This window comes from Symphalangus syndactylus, chromosome 13 (genome assembly GCF_028878055.3).
Source record: "Symphalangus syndactylus isolate Jambi chromosome 13, NHGRI_mSymSyn1-v2.1_pri, whole genome shotgun sequence".
Taxonomy (NCBI): domain Eukaryota; kingdom Metazoa; phylum Chordata; class Mammalia; order Primates; family Hylobatidae; genus Symphalangus; species Symphalangus syndactylus.
In genome coordinates, this window is record NC_072435.2 from 81,117,204 (window position 1) to 81,137,436 (window position 20,233).

General features: G+C 37.0%; 1 pseudogene; it reads right to left on the reverse strand.

Moving 5' to 3' along the window:
• Positions 1-5,666: 5,666 nt before the first annotated feature.
• Positions 5,667-8,305, reverse strand: LOC129460250 (TM2 domain-containing protein 3-like; annotated as a pseudogene).
• Between the last annotated feature and the right edge of the window lie 11,928 nt (positions 8,306-20,233).

Consider the following 20,233-nt stretch of genomic DNA (forward strand, 5'->3'; position numbering starts at 1 on the left):
CAGGATACCTGATCTCAAATTATTATTTTAAGAAACTTTAGCCTACATTTGAATTATTATTCATTTAAAATGAATATTTGCTTTTCAAATTGTTTGGAAGTGAATTGAATACTTGTCTATGAAAACATTTTGTCTTTTCCAAACTCATTTATAATCATATATTTTAGCATATCTACAGATTTGAGGCAACACAATTTTATATATAACACCAACTACCTTACCTCTTAGCCTGTGTGTGCACCTGCAGATGGGACAGACTCACTTTTGTGTTGCAGTTGTCTATAATTACCTATGAAAATATGAAGCAGCCTTTCTAAGCCAGGACTGAACTCCTCTTCTCAGTGGAACATGTTGTCAAATTGATTTTTTAAAATAATCCTTGTGGTTTTAAGATGATAATTGTAGTGTTACAGATAAACTTTGGCAAATTAAAGTTTTTAGGAGTTTATTTCAGCAGACAGTGAAGGAACACAGAGTGTTAGAGCTTCCTCATTCTAATAGCTTTCCATTTAATTATTGTAACATTAGAAAAGTTAGAATACAAAATCAGGCCAAATGAAATCAATTTCTACATAAAATAGCTTCACTGACATTCTGATATATGATCTACATTTTTCATATAATATATTACATAAATCAGTATATGCACATGCATTATATCTCGTGTATTGTCTATATATATTTTTCATATAATATATTACATAAATCAGTATATGCACATGCATTATATCTCGTGTATTGTGGGTGTCTACTATATTGTGTGTGTCTGTGTGTGTGAGTGTGTATGTGGTTGCATAGAAAAAAGTGCATGGTTGATGGACCTGTTAACATTTTCTTTTTCTGAATTCTTGTTACTATGATATCCTCTCTCATATTGTATCTATTAACATTTTAAGGCAAAGACTAATTATCAATGATGCTCTCATATTTTTTTAAAATACAAGTGTCTGTATATTCTTCTAATACCAGTACATAAATACGTGCTTGAACTCATGTACAATTAAATATAAAGGAAATTGACATTTGTCTAGTGAATTAAAGGAAAAATAGAAATTAGCTGTCTACTTAAACCAATAAAGGCAGAAGAAAATAAAAGATAATAGATTAATTTAATTACTTCCTAATTAATCTAAGACACTAATTGCTAAAACTACAATTAAATTCAAACTAGGAAAGTCACTTTCCAAATATGTTCTATAAAATGCTATTTTAGTGGATCTTTTAGGTGTAACAGAAAAAAGAAGCTCAGTAACCCTGTAAGTTTGAACATACTCAGCTTGAGTGAAGCAGGTTTTGTTGTGGTGGTATTTTGTTACTGTGAATTTATTTGCGTGTATTCTGACATTAGACCCTCTCAGATCTTGTAATCTACTATTGTGCATTGTAAATATCCAATACCAGATGGTAGTATTACCAGAAAAATTGGTCTTCATCCAGTCCCCAGAGAAAGTTCTTGGATCCCACATAGGAAAGAATTCAAATAGAGTCACAGAGTGCAGTGAGAAGAGACATTGTATTGCTAGTTTAATGGGCATCCCCTTTCTGAGGACACCTTTACAGAGTAGGGCGTCCTCACAAAGCAGGCAAAGAAATACTTCAGCTTTAAGTTTTTCTTCTATTGTGGTCTTGTCTATGTAAAGACTAAACTAAGCTGTGACTACGTGCAGTTGGGCTGACAGCATGACAGTATTTATTATTCTATTGATTTAAAGAAAACTATCTTTGACATTTTAGTGTGTAAGTACATCAAAGCATAACTATAAATATCTTAAAAGCACATATTGTTATGGGTATTGGGACATCTGGACTTTTTGCCATTGTAGGAGTGTGTCCTTGTGGGTATATTTAGGCTGTTTCCTCAACTATAAGCATCTTAGGACCATGGGTTATGACTGGCAAATAATGCACCTTGCTAGTCTTTAAGATTTAGTTGATTTTAAAATGGTGTCACCTTGGCTATCCTAGGCTTCTGTTTCCCTAAGAGTAGGATACAGTATTTCCCAAAATTGTTGGCCATGGACGTCCTTTACTCTGTTTGTTGAAAGAGCTGACTAGTATTTCAGTGAACAATTCCTGGCAAATGCTTGTGTAAAAATATCAAAATATTTTCCTTGAATGCATTGCATGTTTTTTATTGTAGTAGATTCTATGCATAGACTAGACTGTAACACTTTATGCAATTTTTTTTCTTTTTCTCGAGACGGCGTCTCACTCTGTTGACCAGGCTGGAATGCAGTGGCGTGATCTTGGCTCACTGCAACCTCCGCCTCCTGGGTTCAAGCAATTCTCCTGCTTCAGCCTCCCGAGTAGCTGGGACTGCAGATGCACGCCACCACACCTGGCTAATTTTTTGTATTTTAGTAGAGACAGGGTTTCACTGTGTTGCCCAGGCTTTTCTCAAACTCCTGAGCTCAGGCAATCCACCCACCTTGGCTTCCCAAAGGCTAGGATTACAGGCGTGAGCGCCCGGCCTATGCAGATATTTTAATATCACAGCATCACCTGTCTTAAAGTCTTTAAATTTAGTGACTTTCATGGCCCCTACTTCTTAGTCTCCAAGGTATTTTGATATTAACTTACATTGCATAAGCGTAAACTATGAAATATCTCTCTTTTATTACATGTTTTATCTTCTTTAACTTTTTTACCTGATTGAACAAATTCCTCATTACTGGTCATCACAGTCAGTATTTACATGCACCTCTTTCTTTTCCCCACTTTGGCTTTGTGTATCGATGTAACCAATTGGAACTCCAGGCTTGGCTATTTTCATAATAGGCTTTACTACTCCTATAAAATCTCTCAGAAGCTATGGGCCTGCTTCTACCCTTTCCTTCTTGTCAATTTCCAAATATGAATCATATACACAGCAAACTTACTTCACAATCACCCCACCCCCAATTTCCCTAAGAGCAGAGCCTTATTGAAAGAAGTCTCAAAGCTATGCTAATAAAGTAGGCATCCCTACTGAGCCCTCACTGTTACTCTGAAGTCTTTGTGTGTGTCTTATTGATAACATTACCAAAGTTTGCACATAAACTATCCCAGACCTTCTTAACTCTCCTGAAAGTACATATCTCACTTTGAAACCCTAAGAAAATGACCATGTTTTCTAATGTTTAGAGAATTCAAAGTCATTCTTAGAACATGTGAAAAAAGGCAATGTCAAAAATAAAGCAAAACTAAAAAATAAAAATAACAAAACAAAACAACACAAAAAAGTCATCTTCCTAATTCATTTTATTATCCAAGAATATGGCGCTATTCTATTCACCAGGACTAATCCTCTGTATGCATTTGCATCTCACTGTTCCTTAACTTTCTCCAGGACTCTATTTTATTGGTCTTCTTTCAATTACATGTTTAATCTTTTTCTATTTCTTACTTCCATCCCTTCAGTTTTAACTGTTCATAGGTCAAAAATCAGGAAACATCAAATTACTTCAATTCATTTCTTTCTTCCTCAGCCCCCAGGCCACTTCTTTTCCGAAAACTAGTTCACACAAACTAGCTCCCCTTTTTCAACACTCATTCTCTCGATTAATTGTAATATGATCTTCACCACATTCCTGAAAGTTGATTCTCTAGTCAGCAGTTAACTTCCTTTTCAACAAACCTGAAACCTCTTTCAGTTCTCATCCTAATTGTGTATGAGCAGTTGGCCTGTTGAGTATCCCTGCTTATTTGTTTTCTTCTCTTGTTTGGCCCTCAGGATCTTGCATTATTCAGTTTTTCCTACCTCTCTGTGGTCTCCTGTTTGTCTACTTCACTGATTCACGATTCTACTGTGTGTATTTACATACTCCACCACCTGCTGATCTCATCTATATCCATACCTTCAATTTTCATGCTCTGTGGTATTGCTTCTTAACTTTGGCTGCATACTGGAAAGATTTTTAAAATTATTAATCATTATATTTGTCCCCAAGTACCCTGATTTAATTGATCTGGGTATAGCATAGATATTGGGATCTTTCTAGTCTTCTTAAAGTCATTATAATGAACAGCCTAGGCTTAAGTCACTGCTCTGTGGATCTCTCTTGTTTATAGCAATTGACTTTTCAATTCAAACAATGCCTCGAAATCAATAAATCTAAATCTGTAATATTTTATCTGTGATCATACTAAGTCCCGATGAATTTACAATTTTATATCTTTTTTGTCTTCTAGCTCTGCTATAACCCACATATTCAAATGCTTTCTTACATATAATATTACTGAGCATATCATATATTTTGCTCAATAACCCCAACCATAGCCACCTGTTAACGCCACATTGCCTCCTGCTTAGACTTTTACAATTGTATGTATTCAGTATACCCTTTCAGAATAATATTTTCAGAAAACAGTTTGATCAAATTATTGCCAATTTATTAGCTACTAAAATTAAATACAAGCTCATGCAACATTTATTTCTCACTGTCCCCAAGCCTGTTTCATTTAACAAGACTAGACTCCTCAGATCTTTTGCATCTTCACTCATCTTTTTATCCCATTGCTTATACTTTTTTTTTTCTCTTTATGTCCAACTTTCCAAGTCCCTTGGGGTCCAAGATAAGATCTTTGATTTAGTTTCAAATCTGATCTTGTTATAGTGGGAAATTTGCTTATCCCGTTTTGGTCTCAGTTGGTTGCTTGGGTTTTTTTTTACATCTGTAAGGTTGAGATGACATCTTTCTCTCAGAGTTTGAAATTGAAATGAGATAGTAATTGCAAAGTTCCTAGCTAAATATTAGTCCTCAAAAATGTTAACTACCTTTCCTGATTTTTCCTTCCATATAGTTCTAAAATTTGTGTCATATTATTTTTTATCATCCTCACTCAACTCTTTTATGGTTGTGTGTTTTGCCTCCTCAACAAGCTCTTAGGGACTGTGCCCCGTCTTGAATCATACTTCTTTTGTTACTACCACATACTTAACATGTATTATATTCATCGTAGGGCTCATCAAATATTTGTTGAATGGGTTTTGCTAAATGAATTACAAAATCTTCAGAGTACAGACCAAAGTTTTGCAAGTCTAAATTATGGAGGATTTTTGTGGGAGCTTCTAATTTGTGGCTGAAAGAACAGAACCGAATAACTTCCAGTATTAAAACACACACACACACACACACACACACACACACACACACACAGAGAGAGAGAGAGAGAGAGAGAGAGAAGAAAAGAAAAAATAAAACAAGGAAAGAAAAAAACCAATTAAAATAATTTCTGGAAATCAAAATGCAGATATTGTTTAAAACTGGATCTTATTCTCTGCCTACAATTTTAACCACATGGAAATACTGAGAGAAAAATAACTAAAATGTAGGTAAATTGTTTTTAACTTCCTTTCATATGAGTTATGATGTATGGCCAATGTCATGAATGAAATATACTTTGAGGTTTCTGTAAAGCATCAAGAAACTGCTGTATTAAAGTGAGATTATTACTGTATATACTATAAATATTGTGTAGGTGTGTTTCTTCCAATATTGAGAATATTCAATTTCTTCCTCTAATTTTTTTCAGTGTTTCATTTCTCTTTTTTACTTCATCAAGACAAACAAAGTACAAGTGCCACACATTAAAAATATACAAATAGATCACTCACACCACATCAACTCCTACAGGCCAAAGGGCTTTTACTAAACATTGCTCCTCTTCAAAGCACATAATCACAGCTAAATGTATGAAGAGCCATCTGCTGGTCCAATGTAGCCAACTCCAATTAGCAAGATGTCTATTAGTGTCCATATTTCCAGGCCACTGAAGCTGAAGGGCTTGCCAAGGCCTTCTTGCCACTGGTCGAGGTAGAAATGGTCTGCTCCAAAACCACCAAGGGTGATACTTAGAGCCAGAGCAATAGACCACTTATAGCCTCCAGCCCAATTTCAGTACAGCATTTTGAAAAAAGTAGTTACCCAAGTCATGAATGTGTTTATCATGCAGTTGGCAGTGTGATGCCGTTGAGGACAGGACCTCATGCAGTTGGTAGAATTGAAACATTCATATTCTGTTTCTGGAAGCTTCCAGCAAAATCAAGTCACGTTGATGATAAAGTTACTTTGGGATTTTAACTCCTAATCAACACAGGCAACAGAAGGTTTCATTGCACAGTCAAAAGTGACAAGCTTCCCATAGACACAGGGGACATTTGTTGTGCAGTCTATAAATTCTGCTGAATACCTGCTGCACAAACCATTGCTTGAACATAAAAGGTGGAATTTTCGTACTTTCACTGCCCAACAGGAAGTAGCACTGTGAGAGTAAAAGCAGCACATGGCACAGGCAGTGGGGACCCCACAGCTGAGCTGTTACAGCCACCCATAATTTTGTTTCATTAGTCATAATTGTTTTTGTTTTCATATCATTTATTATACTATGATCTACTCTCCCTCCTCTGACTCTCTTTGCTAAATGTGCTACCTGAAGTTCAGGTCTATCCAAATTCAGCTTCCTTGCCCATCCTGAGTTGTGTGCTTTAGGTTACAGACGAAACCTCAAGATGTCTTTGTTATAATTAGAGTACAGTCAACTCTCAATTATCTATGATAATGGATTACTGGGAGAGCCTGAATAAACAAATTGGTTTGAAGATTTGTCACCTTGAGTGAACTCTGTCTCCCATGCTGTCCCTTGGGAGTGGTAGCAAGGGTAGGGTGAGGGAAACAGGCAGGCCAACTCCTGACAGTGACTCACGCTCCAGAGGGTAGCTTCACAGATAACTTCTGGAATGTCCCTGTCACTCCTCTCTTAAAGATGAAAGGATGGAAAAAACTGAGAGCCACTAGCAACAAACATTTGTTGAGTGAATGAATGAATGATAGGATTCACTTGATGTGGTTCCCATAGAGAAGAAGTCTCATCTTTCACTTCCATCACCAGTTTGGAGTGAAAAAATGCACTCACTGAAGAAACACTGTGGTAGTGCAAAGATATCGCTAAGGAGGCTCTACATAGATGAGGTACATTTCTGTCAGTGCTCATAAATCATGGGCAATTTAAATATATTCACTGCAATAAAGCAACAGACCAACAAGGAAACATTTTTAAATTAATGCTATATAAGGAATAATGCTTCTATAAATATTGCCCAATGTTGATAATATTTATATCCATTTCTTTTTTGCTACTTTGGAAATAACTGGTATTTTCTCGTAGGAGATACACAGAAAAATGTGAACCGTTTGTTGAAATAGATGAAAAGATACAGATCTTCTAATTGCACTGCTAGTTGTCAAATGACTAATGAATTTGAATTCAATCAATGTTCATTAAACATTTGTCAATTGTAGGCTTTTTCTAGTGACTGAGCATGAAGAGATAGTTGAACAAAGATAAATAGAATATTGCAACTGTCCGTTCGTTGTTTCTATGGATACCTGGTGTGAGTTACAGGAGAATTAAACTCCAGGCTCAAGTTCTTCCTAGACAATGTGATACTTTCTATGCATTTTTTTTTCTAAGAAAGAGAATATTATAATTAAGGAAAATATTATAATTTAGCTAAAGCTGAGTGTATTATTTTTCAGAATTAAGACAGTAAGTATTGTATTAACAGAGAAATGTGAGGAATCCACTTTCCTTGAGGCAACTTGAAGAAGAAAAAAAGCACTCTGAGAGTTCAAAAGTCTTAATTTCCGTAATAATTTCACTATGAACTATCTATAAACCTTCAGTTGTCTGGTATTCTTTTTGTTCTTGTAACATGATGGATTTGGAGTACATAAACTTATAAATTCCTCCCAGACCTAACTTAAAAAAGACTCTGATAAAAGAAAGATTGAATTTCTGAGAAATACATGACAAAAATTAACAGGTCTTGGAGACATTGAATATGAGTAGTTGGTAGAGTAATGAGTCTAAGGAGATTCTGAAAAAGCCGATTTGAATAACTGACGTCTGGTTAACAGAGTTAACTGTTAAATCTCTCAAAATGCAGGCAAAATGAGGAGAAAGCAGCAGCCAGGTGATTTGACAATTGAGCACTTATTGCTTGGGAAAGCTATCATCAATCTTTTTTTCTGTTTTTCTTTTCCTGACTCGTGTATTCTTGTTCTAACCATCTAGAAAAATTTCCTTGGCATTATGCATAAAAACTCATTACTCACTTAGCATGGACAAAGCAGATACTCTTCAAGCCTCATTTAATTTGTATCTATGAGGAATGATGAACAGTAAGCATGGGCTCTAATTATAAATTTAAGGTAGTGGGGTAAAGCTTAAAGTAGTGACTACCCATGAGCCTAGCTAATGGTGGTATTAGGTGCAATAAAGTGAAGACAAAAACTTGCAGAGCCAGTTTCGGCTGAGCTTCCATGGTGACAGAGACCTTCACAAAATGCTGTTAAGTCTATTTGTAATGACACATCATTGCATCAGGCTTTGAATATTTAACTCATATCACATACTTTAATTTCATTAGATATGAGAGGCTGCTTTTATGTGTATGTATGAAAAGTCTGAAAGATTTTAAGTTCAAAATAAGCAGATAATTTTTTTTATTTTTATAGGAATTTGAGGATTCTTCATTCTCAGTCACTGCAATTCATTATTTTGTGTGTGAAATAATGGCCATGTAATTTTCTACCTAAGAATGATATATTACTTGTATATCCAGCATGTTCATTGCTAAAATAATCCTTTTAAAATTATTCATTAAGATAAAGGTAGGATCTAGTCTCTTTCCAACTGTACCATATTCAAAATGTAACTCCTTACATGCCAAAGTTCAGTCATAACTTGCCTCCTCTCTAGCTTAACTTAAGTGAAGTAATATTAGAGGAAGATGGTTAAATGTTATTGATGATTATTTGCAGATGTTAAAAAATGTTATAAATGTTTCTGAAGATTTCTGGAAACTCACCCCATATGTTAGGTCAAAATCCATGTCTAAAATGCATCTTAATTTAAATGCCATTTGATCCTTTTTAAAATTGTTTTGCTTAAATTTGTATAAGCTGACTACCTCCATCTTCTTCAGGCTTCTGGAATTATCTTTCCTTTTGATATATAAATAAAGCCACTTGAAGCTCTCCTCTCATGTTCTATAGGTAATAAATATTCTAATATTTCCTACGATTACCAAATGGAATGGAAATTTGCTGCTTCTTTTTCCTCCAAATTTCTTTTTCTATATCAGATTTTTTGTTTTTAAGAAATCACATTGGGAGATTGTTGTTAAGTTAAATTGACATTTTAGGAGGTTCAAAGATGGCCAAATAGGAACAGCTCCAGTCTACAGCTCCCAGTGTGAGCAATGCAAAAGATGGGTGATTTCTGCATTTCCAACTGAGGTACCAGGTTCATCTCACTGGGGCTTGTCGGACAGTGGGTGCAGGACAGTGGGTGCAGTGCACCGAGTGTGAGCTGAAGCAGGGCGAGGCATCACCTCACCCAGGAAGTGCAAGGGGTTAGGGAATTCCATTTCCTAGCCAAGCGAAGCTGTGACAGACGGCACCTGGAAATTGGGTCACTCCCACCCTAATACTGCATTTTTCCAATAGTCTTAGCAAACGGCACACCAGGAGATAATATCCTGCGCCTGGCTCAGAGGGTCCCACACCCACAGAGCCCCACTCATTGCTAGCACAGCAGTCTGAGATCAAACTGCAAGGCAGCAGCGAGGCTGGGGGAGGGGCGCACACCATTGCTGAGGCTTGAGTAGGTAAACAAAGTGGCTGGGAAGCTCAAACTGGGTGGAGCCCACTGCAGCTCAAGGAGGCCTGCCTGCCTCTGTAGACTCCACCTCTGGGGGCAGGGCATAGCCGAACAAAAGGCAGCAGAAACCTCTGCAGACTTAAATGTCCCTGTCTGACAGCTTTGAAGAGAGTAGTCGTTCTCCCAGAACGCAGCTGAAGATCTGAGAACAGACAGACTGCCTCCGCAAGTGGGTCCCTGACCCCCGAGTAGCCTAACTGGGAGGCACCTCCCAGTAGAGGCAGACTGACATCTCACACGGCTGGGTACCCCTCTGAGATGAAACTTCCAGAGAAACGATCAGGCAGGAACATTTGCTGTTCAGCAATATTCACTGTTCTGCAGCCTCTGCTGCTGACACCCAGGCAAACAGGATCAGGAGAGGACGTCCAGCAAATTCCAACAGACCTGCAGCTGAGGGTCCTGACTGTTAGAAGGAAAACTAACAAACAGAAAGGACATCCACACTAAAATTCCATCTGTACGTCACCATCATCAAAGACCAAAGGTAGATAAAACCAAAAAGATGGGGAAAAAACAGAGCAGAAAAGCCGAAAATTCTAAAATTCAGAGCGCCTCTCCCACTCCAAAGGAACACAGCTCCTTGCCAGCAATGGAACAAAGATGTATGGAGAATGACTTTGACGAGTTGAGAGAAGAAAGCTTCAGATGATCAAACTTCTCCGAGCTAAAGGAGGAAGTTCAAACCCACGGCAAAGAAGCTAAAAACCGTGAAAAAAGATTAGATGAATGGCTAACTAGAATAACTAGTGTAGAGAACTCCTTAAATGATCTGATGGAGCTGAAAACCATCGCACGAGAACTACGTGACGAATGCACAAGCTTCAGTAGCCCATTCGATCAAGTGGAAGAAAGGGTATCAGTGATTGAAGATCAAATGAATGAAATGAAGTGAGAAGAGAAGTTTAGAGAAAAATGAGTAAAAAGATATGAACAAAACCTCCAAAAAATATGGAACTATGTGAAAAGACCAAATCTACGTCTGATTGGTGTACCTGAAAGTGACAGGGAGAATGGAACCAAGTTGGAAAATACGCTGCAGGATATTATCCAGGAGAACTTCCCCAAACTGGCAAGGCAGGCCAACATTCAAATTCAGGAAATACAGAGAACGCCACAAAGATACTCCTCGAGAAGAGCAACTCCAAGACACATAATTGTCAGATTCACCAAAGTTGAAATGAAGGAAAAAATGTTAAGGGCATCCAGAGAGAAAGGTCGGGTTACCCACAAAGGGAAGCCCATCAGACTAACAACTAATCTCTCGGCAGAAACTCTACAAGCCAGAAGAGAGTGGGGGCCAATATTCAACATTCTTAAAGAAAAGAATTTTCAACCCAGAATTTCATATCCAGCCAAACTAAGCTTCATAAGTGAAGGAGAAATAAAATCCTATACAGACGAGCAAATGCTGAGAGATTTTGTCACCACCAGGCCTGCAAACAAGAGCTCCTGAAGGAAGCACTAAACATGGAAAGGAACAACCACTACCAGCCACTGCAAAAACATGCCAAAAAGACCATGGAGGCTAGGAAGAAACTGCATCAACTAATGAGCAAAATAACCAGCTAACATCATAATGACAGGATCAAATTCACACATAACAATATTAACCTTAAATGTAAATGAGCTAAATGCTCCAGTTAAAAGACACAGACTGGCAAATTGGATAAAGAGTCAAAACCCATCAGTGTGCTGTATTCAGGAGACCCATCTCACGTGCAGAGACACACATAGGCTCAAAATAAAGGGATGGAGGAAGATCTACCAAGCAAATGGAAAACAAAAAAAGGCAGGGGTTGCAATCCTAGTCTCTGATAAAACAGACTTTAAACCAACAAAGATCAAAAGAGACAAAGAAGGCCATTACATAATGGTAAAGGGATCAATTCAACAAGAAGAGCTATTCTAAATATATATGCACCCAATACAGGATCACCCAGATTCATAAACCAAGTCCTTACAGATCTACAAAGAGACTTAGACTCCCACACAATAATAATGGGAGACTTTAACACCCCACTGTCAACATTAGACAGATCAACGAGACAGAAAGTTAACAAGGATATCCAGGAATTGAACTCAGCTCATGCACCAAGCGGACCTAATAGACATATACAGAACTCTCCACCCCAAATCAACAGAATGTACATTCTTCTCAGCACCACACTGCACTTATTCTAAAATTGACCACATAGTTGGAAGTAAAGCACTCCTCAGCAAATGTAGAAGAACAGAAATTATAACAAACTGTCAGACCACAGTGCAATCAAACTAGAACTCAGAATTAAGAAACTCACTCAAAACTGCTCAACTACATGGAAACTGAACAACCTGCTCCTGAATGACTACTGGGTACATAACAAAATGAAGGCAGCAATAAAGATGTTCTTTGAAACCAACAAGAACAAAGACACAACACACCAGAATCTCTGGGACACATTTAAAGCAGTGTGTAGAGGGAAATTTATAGCACTAATGCCCACAAGAGAAAGCAGGAAACATCTAAAATTGACACCCTAACATCACAATTAAAAGAACTAGAGAAGCAAGAGCAAATACATTCAAAAGCTAGCAGAAGGCAAGAAATAACTAAGATCAGAGAAGAACTGAAGGAGATAGAGACAGAAAAAAACCCTTCAAAAAATCAATGAATCCAGGAGCTGTTTTTTTGAAAAGACCAACAAAATTGATAGACTGCTAGCAAGACTAATAAAGAAGAGAGAAGAATCAAATAGACTCAATAAAAAATGATAAAGGGGCTATCACCACCGATCCCACAGAAATGCAAACTACCATCAGAGAGTACTATAAACACCTCTATGCAAATAAACTAGAAAATCTAGAAGAAATGGATAAATTCATGGACACATACACTCTCCCAAGACAAAACCAGGAAGAAGTTGAATCCCTGAATAGACCAATAACAGGCTCTGAAATTGAGGCAATAATTAATAGCTTACCAACCAAAAAAAAATCCAAGACAAGATGGATTCACAGCCGAATTCTACCAGAGGTACAAGGAGGAGCTGATACCATTCCTTCTGAAACTATTCCAATCAATAGAAAAAGAGGGAATACTCCCTAACTTATTTTATGAGGCCAGCATCATCCTGATACCAAAGCCTGGCAGAGACACAACCAAAAAAAAGAGAATTTTAGACCAATATCCCTGAAGAACATCGATGCAAAAATCCTCAATAAAATACTGGCAAACTGAATCCAGCAGCACATCAAAAAGCTTATCTACCATGATCAAGTGGGCTTCATCCCTGGGATGAAGGCTGGTTCAACATATGCAAATCAATAAATGTAATCCAGCATATAAACAGAACCAAAGACAAAAACCACATGATTATCTCAATAGATGCAGAAAAGGCCTTTGACAAAATTCAACAACTCTTCATGCTAAAAACTCTCAATAAATTAGGTATTGATGGGACATATCTCAAAATAATAAGAGCTATCTATGACAAACCCACAGCCAAAATCATACTGAATGGGCAAAAACTGGAAGCATTCCCTTTGAAAACTGGCACAAGACAGGGATGCCCTCTCTCACCACTCCTATTCAACATAGTGCTGGAAGTTCTGGCCAGGGCAATCAGGCAGGAGAAGGAAATAAAGGGTATTCAATTAGGAAAAGAGGAAGTCAAATTGTCCCTGTTTGCAGATGACGTGATTGTATATCTAGAAAACCTCATCGTCTCAGCCCAAAATCTCCTTAAGCTGATTAGCAACTTCAGCAAAGTCTCAGGATACAAAATCAATGTACAAAAATCACAAGCATTCTTGTACACCAATCACAGACAAACAGAGAGCCAAATCATGAGTGAACTCCCATTCACAATTGCTTCAAAGAGAATAAAATACATAGGAATCCAACTTAAAAGGGATGTGAAGGACCTCTTCAAGGAGAACTACAAACCACTGCTCAATGAAATAAAAGAGGATAAAAACAAATGGAAGAACATTCCATGCTCATGGGTTGGAAGAATCAATATTGTGAAAATGGCCATACTGCCCAAGGTAATTTATAGATTCAATGCCATCCCCATCAAGCTACCAATGACTTTCTTCACAGAATTGGAAAAAACTACTTTAAAGTCCATATGGAACCAAAAAAGAGTCCGCATCGCCAAATCAATCCTAAGCCAAAAGAACAAAGCTGGAGGCATCATGCTACCTGACTTCAAACTACACTACAAGCCTACAGTAACCAAAACAGCATGGTACTGGTACCAAAACAGAGATATAAACCAATGGAACAGAACAGAGCCCTCAGAAATAATACCACACATCTACAACCATCTCATCTTTGACAAACCTGTCAAAAACAAGAAATGGGGAAAGGATTCCCTATTTAATAAATGGTGCTGGGAAAACTGGCTAGCCATATGTAGAAAGCTGAAACTGGATCCCTTCCTTACACCTTATACAAAAATTAATTCAAGATGGATTAAAGACTTACATGTTAGACCTAAAACCATAAAAACCGTAGAAGAAAACCTAGGCAATACCTTTCAGGACATAGGCATGGGCAAGGACTTCATGTCTGAAACACCAAAAGCAATGGCAACAAAAGCCAAAATTGACAAATGGGATCTAATTAAACTAAAGAGCTTCTGCACAGCAAAAGAAACTACCATCAGAGTCAACAGGCAACCTACAGAATGGGAAAAAAATTTTGCAATCTACTCATCTGACAAAGGGCTAATATCCAGAATCTACAAAGAACTCAAACAAATTTACAAGAAAAAAACAAACAACCCCATCACAAAGGGGGCAAAGGATATGAAAAGACACTTCTCAAAAGAAGACATTTATTCAGCCAACAGACACATGAAAAAATGCTCATCATCACTGGCCATCAGAGAAATGCAAATCAAAACCACAAGGAGATACCATCTCACACCAGTTAGAATGGCCATGATTAAAAAGTCAGGAAACAACAGGTGCTGGAGAGGATGTGGAGAAATAGGAACACTTTTACACTGTTGGTGGGACTGTAAACTAGTTCAACCATTGTGGAAGTCAGTGTGGTGATTGCTCAGGGATCTAGCACTAGAAATACCATTTGACCCAGCCATCCCATTACTGGGTATATACCCAAAGGATTATAAATCATGCTGCTATAAAGACACATGCACACATATGTTTATTGCAGCACTATTCACAATAGCAAAGACTTGGAACCAACCCAAATGTCCATCAATGATAGACTGGATTAAGAAAATGTGGCATATATACACCATGGAATACTATGCAGCCATAAAAAAGGATGAGTTCATGTCCTTTGTAGGGACATGGATGAAGCTGGAAACCATCATTCTCAGCAAACTATCGCAAGGACAGAAAAACAAACACCTCATAGGTGTTTGTTGTCATAGGTGAGAACTGAACAATGAGAACACTTGGACACAGGAAAGGGAACATCACACACCGGGGCCTGTCATGGGGTGGGGGGAGGAGTGAGGGACAGTATTAGGAGATATACCTAAGGTAAATGACGAGTTAATGGGTGCAGCACACCAACATGGCAAATGTACACATATGTAACAAATCTGCACATTATGCACATATACCCTAGAACTTAAAGTATAATTTTTTTAAAGGTGACATTTTAAATTTTGTTTGCCAAATTCTTAGCAAATATGCCCCTATTAGATACAAACTTATTGGTGCTGCTTAATATCATAGAATCATGAAGACTTTATCTGTGTTTTGTAGTTGTTAAAACAATCCTCAAATAATTAGTAGGTTATTTCATTGAAATACTTTTAGAAAGAATAGGAGAGTCTTTGAAAGCTCTTGTTACAAATAGTGGTAATATGTAGTGTATTTCTTTTTTTTTTTTTTTTTTTTTTTTTGAGACAGAGTCTCGCTGTCGCCCAGGCTGGAGTGCAATGGCGCTATCTCGGCTCACTGCAGGCTCTGCCCCCCGGGGTTCACACCATTCTCCTGCCTCAGCCTCCCGAGTAGCTGGGACTACAGGCGCCCGCCACCTCGCCCAGCTAATTTTTTGTATTTTTAGTAGAGACGGGGTTTCACTGTGTTAGCCAGGATGGTCTCGATCTCCTGACCTCGTGATCCGCCCGCCTCGGCCCCCCAAAGTGCTGGGATTACAGGCGTGAGCCACCGTGCCCGGCCGGTAATATGTAGTGTATTTCATGCTGAAGATAAACACTTCATATGAAACATTGATTTAATACATTTTTCTAATAATAATTCTAGGTATTATATATATTTCCAAGACTATAAAATAAAGCTTTAAATTCATATTAATATTTACTTTTCCCTGGGCTTACCAATGAAGAACTTTGTATCTAACTAATAAACAGGTATATTGTACATGACATTCTGTAGGAGAAGAAAAAAGGAAGGATGCAACAAAAGAAACTAGATAACTGCATTATACATCTTTCACACAAACAATTGTGAACAGTAAAGTTAATTAATGCAGACCAGAGACCTTTAAAAGTTTGTTTGCCTAAGTGGCAATTAGAACCTCTACATACAAACAAGAAAAATAAAAATAATACAGGACAGTATATTTGTAATGATTACAGTACACATATCGCTTTTAACTATTAACTGGGTTCTCCCATACTATGATTTGTTTTCTGCTCAACATTTTACTTTCCCCAGCTTCTCTCAACTCTACCTTTTTCTGATAGGTGGACATGGAATCTTTTTATTCTCCAAAATATTATAAAACAATACTTTCTCATGAAAAGAACGCTAATGAGGTTTGAGGATAATGACTCAAGTGCAGCTCAGAAAAGGAACAATTCAATTCAAATGTATGACCTCAAAATCCATTGCTAACTTCTCACTAGGAGCCACCTGCTTACTATCACTTTATAAGTCTCAAAACTCAGTATTGCAGGGTTATTTTTCATTGTTGATCACTTTGTTTTTTATTTTACATCCCTTTGTTAAAATTTGAATCCTCTACTCTGCTGTGGTTTCTTAAGCAATTTTTTTCAAATAAACAAAAATAATTACTTATACAGAGTACCTAAGACAAAACAGCACAAACCACTGAGATAAATTTTTACACTTGCCATAGCAAGTTTTCCTTTGTATAGCAATTTAAATTTTTTCCTCATTGATAGATTTACATAATAATTTTTTGTTACAATCTTTTATATTTTTTGGAAATTGAAGTTTTGATGTGACACTCTTGATGTTATCTGTTATAAAATACGTGTTTAAAAGTAAGATATCTGTACTATACTTATAATAATACAGTTTTTCTAAAAACAGTTTTTGAAGAATAAAAGAAATACATGCTGTAGTATTTTCAGCCAACAATCATATGCCTTTTTTTCTATGTTATATTAGCAATTTAAGTCTAAATGTTCTCATTAAGAATTTGTAAGTTGTTCTATATTACTTTTAAGCATTGAGAATTATGACTAATTCATATGTATATAAAATATTGGTTTTCATAACAAATATTTACGACCTTTATTTCTTTATTTTGAGAACAACATGGAATATAACAATCTGCAATTCTCCTTGGCCATAACTTGATTCCTCAACATAAGTAAGCATTACTGGAAAATTGGTTTTTTCTAAAAATAAGGCAGTTTTTTTTTTGACAAATTGTCATTTGATACCTGAGCGATAGTCTTTATAATACATAAGTTACATCAACCTCTCTTAACTTTGAAAATTCTGTGGTCTGGCCAGGCGCGGTGGCTCATGCCTGTAATCCCAGCACTTTGGGAGGCCGAGACGGGCGGATCACGAGGTCAGGCGATGGAGACCATCCTAGCTAACACGGTGAAACCCCGTGTCTACTAAAAATACAAAAAAATTAGCTGGGCGTGGTGGCGGGCACCTGTAGTCCCAGCTACTTGGGAGGCTGAGGAAGGAGAATGGCGTGAACCTGGGAGGCGGAGCTTGCAGTGAGCCTAGATCGTGCCACTGCACTCCAGCCTGGGCGACCGAGTGAGACTCCATCTCAAAAAAAAAATAAATAAATAATTCTGTGGTCTATTCTGGGGTACTTGGATGTTTCTACTGCCTTTCATTGCTCAGCCTGTTTTGTGAATAGAAAATCTTTTCAATGACCATATACAGTGCAACTTTATCTGTCTTATCAGGTATTAGAAAACTTATGGCTATTGCCCCAAATTAAGTATAAACGTGGTCATCCTTCAAGGAAGAACACATACATTGCTTATAATACTTGTGTTATATCTGATCTCATAGCTCTGTTTTTGTTCTGTTTCTATCCACATACAAATGTTTATTTCAATGATGGACTGTAGTAAGATATATTAAATAAACTTTTGTGATAGAGTGAAATTTGCATAAATACCCAAATGAAATGTCAGTAGAATGAACAGATAGTTACCCTATAAATAATCCCCAAGAGCTAAGAGCAGAAACTGCAGCAAAACCTACTGTTCAAACTGATGGGCACTTACATATTTTTGACATATGTATAGTGATGCACCCTTCATTATAAAATCAAGAAAATATTGGACTAATAATAGTTGCTATAATAATAAGAGTCTACTCTATACAAGGTGAGATGCTGAGTATTTTTCATGCTACATCTCCTATCTTTAAAGCATTCCAAACAGGCATTATTATTATCACAATTTTCCAGTTGAGGAACTTCATGAACAGAATAGTTGAATATTTTGATTAAAATCATGCAAGTAACTAGGGCTTGAACCCAAATTTGAACGGAATATGTCTGGCTTCTTAAAGGAGACTTGTCTTAATTATTTTGTGGAATAAATTACTTTCAATTTGAGCCAAGAAAAACGACACTTTTGGACAATTAACTAATATACAAGCCCTGTTAATGTCATATTTGAGGAAAATAGTGTAAGACACATAAAAAATATCTTCAGTACTCATATGATAACAGCAGTTCCCACAATGGTCTAATTTATTCTATCATTTTCATCTTAGATTAGGCACTATTTGAAAAAGAGACAATAACCCTTGGGCACCTGTAGTCTCCGGAGCAGCCCTTTAACACATTTCTGTTTCCCAATTACTCTTGGCTTGGGACCTAGTGCTTTTTATGTTTCTTCCAAGTCAATGAGCTCTATGGATCACTTTAAAAATGCTTCTCTCTACATCCCTTCATTTAGCTTGGTAAAGTGTTTAGTCATCAGCTCTGCTGTAAGTTAATAAACCACACTCTAATACCATTTCTTTAGAATCATTTGGCTAGATATTTAAAATCACAAAAGTTAGGGCTGCAATCCAGACCACCTCAATCAAATTCACCAGGGTGAAGTTCAGGAATCTGCATTTTTAAAAAGCACTCTTTGTGAGTTTGTTGTGGAAACAGGTTTGGGAATTACCTCCAAAAGACTCATGACTTGGCTTGACCTAAATTTAAATCTCCAACTCAGGATATTTTCCTCCTCAGTCTGTCTTACTTTTGAATGATAAATCCCAGTTACCATTACCATCCTCATCCTTTGTGAAACTGCTATTCCTCACATTATTTGACATTTTTGTATTTTATAATTTTTTGGACGATTACTTTAGGAGTGGGGTAGTATGGGTGGATGCTAAAAGAGGGATATGTAGCTTTGATATCCATCTTCGGGCTATTTCCCTTTAAGGTAATTTAGAGGTTTTGTGATAAGATTTGTACTTGGAAGGCAAAACAATTATTACCAATCACCATGCCATGTACCTGAACTTACTCGAGAACAGTGACTTGCAAATTTCACAGGATACTAACAAACATTTCAAAATCTTAGCTTCAGTTCTGAAAAGATATAAAACTTTTCTGTTCCCTTGTCTGGGATATGACAAATGCTACTTAGAATAATTTTTTGTTGTTGTTGTTGAGATGAAATCTCACTCTATCGCCCAGGCTGGAGTGCAGTGGTGCGATCTCAGCTCACTGCAACCTCCGTCTCCCGGGTTCAAGCAATTCTCCTGCCTCAGCCTCCAGAGTAGCTGGGACTACAGGTGCATGCCACCAAACCTAGCTAATTTTTGTATTTTTTTTTTTTAGTAGAGACAGGATTTCACCATATTCGCCACAATGGTCTCAAACTCCTGACCTCGTGATCTGCCTGCGTCAGCCTCCCAAGGTGCTGAGATTACAGGCGCGAGCCACTGCTTCCTGCCTAGAATAAATTTTAAAACTTCAAAAATAGTATTTGAAATGGAAAAACCATACCTTGATTTTATATCTGTATAAGTACCAATGTTTTTGCCCTGAGTGATGGAAACAGGAAAGAGAGGAAGTAGTGTTCATTTCAAATAAAGTATGTAAGCAATATTTTACCCATAATGGACATTTAACTTTTCTTTCATTACTTACGATAATAAGAATTAACATTTATAGAATAACTATAAAGTTCCAGGCACTATGCTTGCCCTTTTGTTACGTATCTAATTTTATTAACATGTATTGGCAGATATTAGGTTCTAATCTCTGTTGGGCACTAGAGATATTAAAATAAATAATACAAGTTACTATTCTCTCCACCTCTCTTTCCAGAATTGCTTTTTCTGTTTTGGAAACACAAAT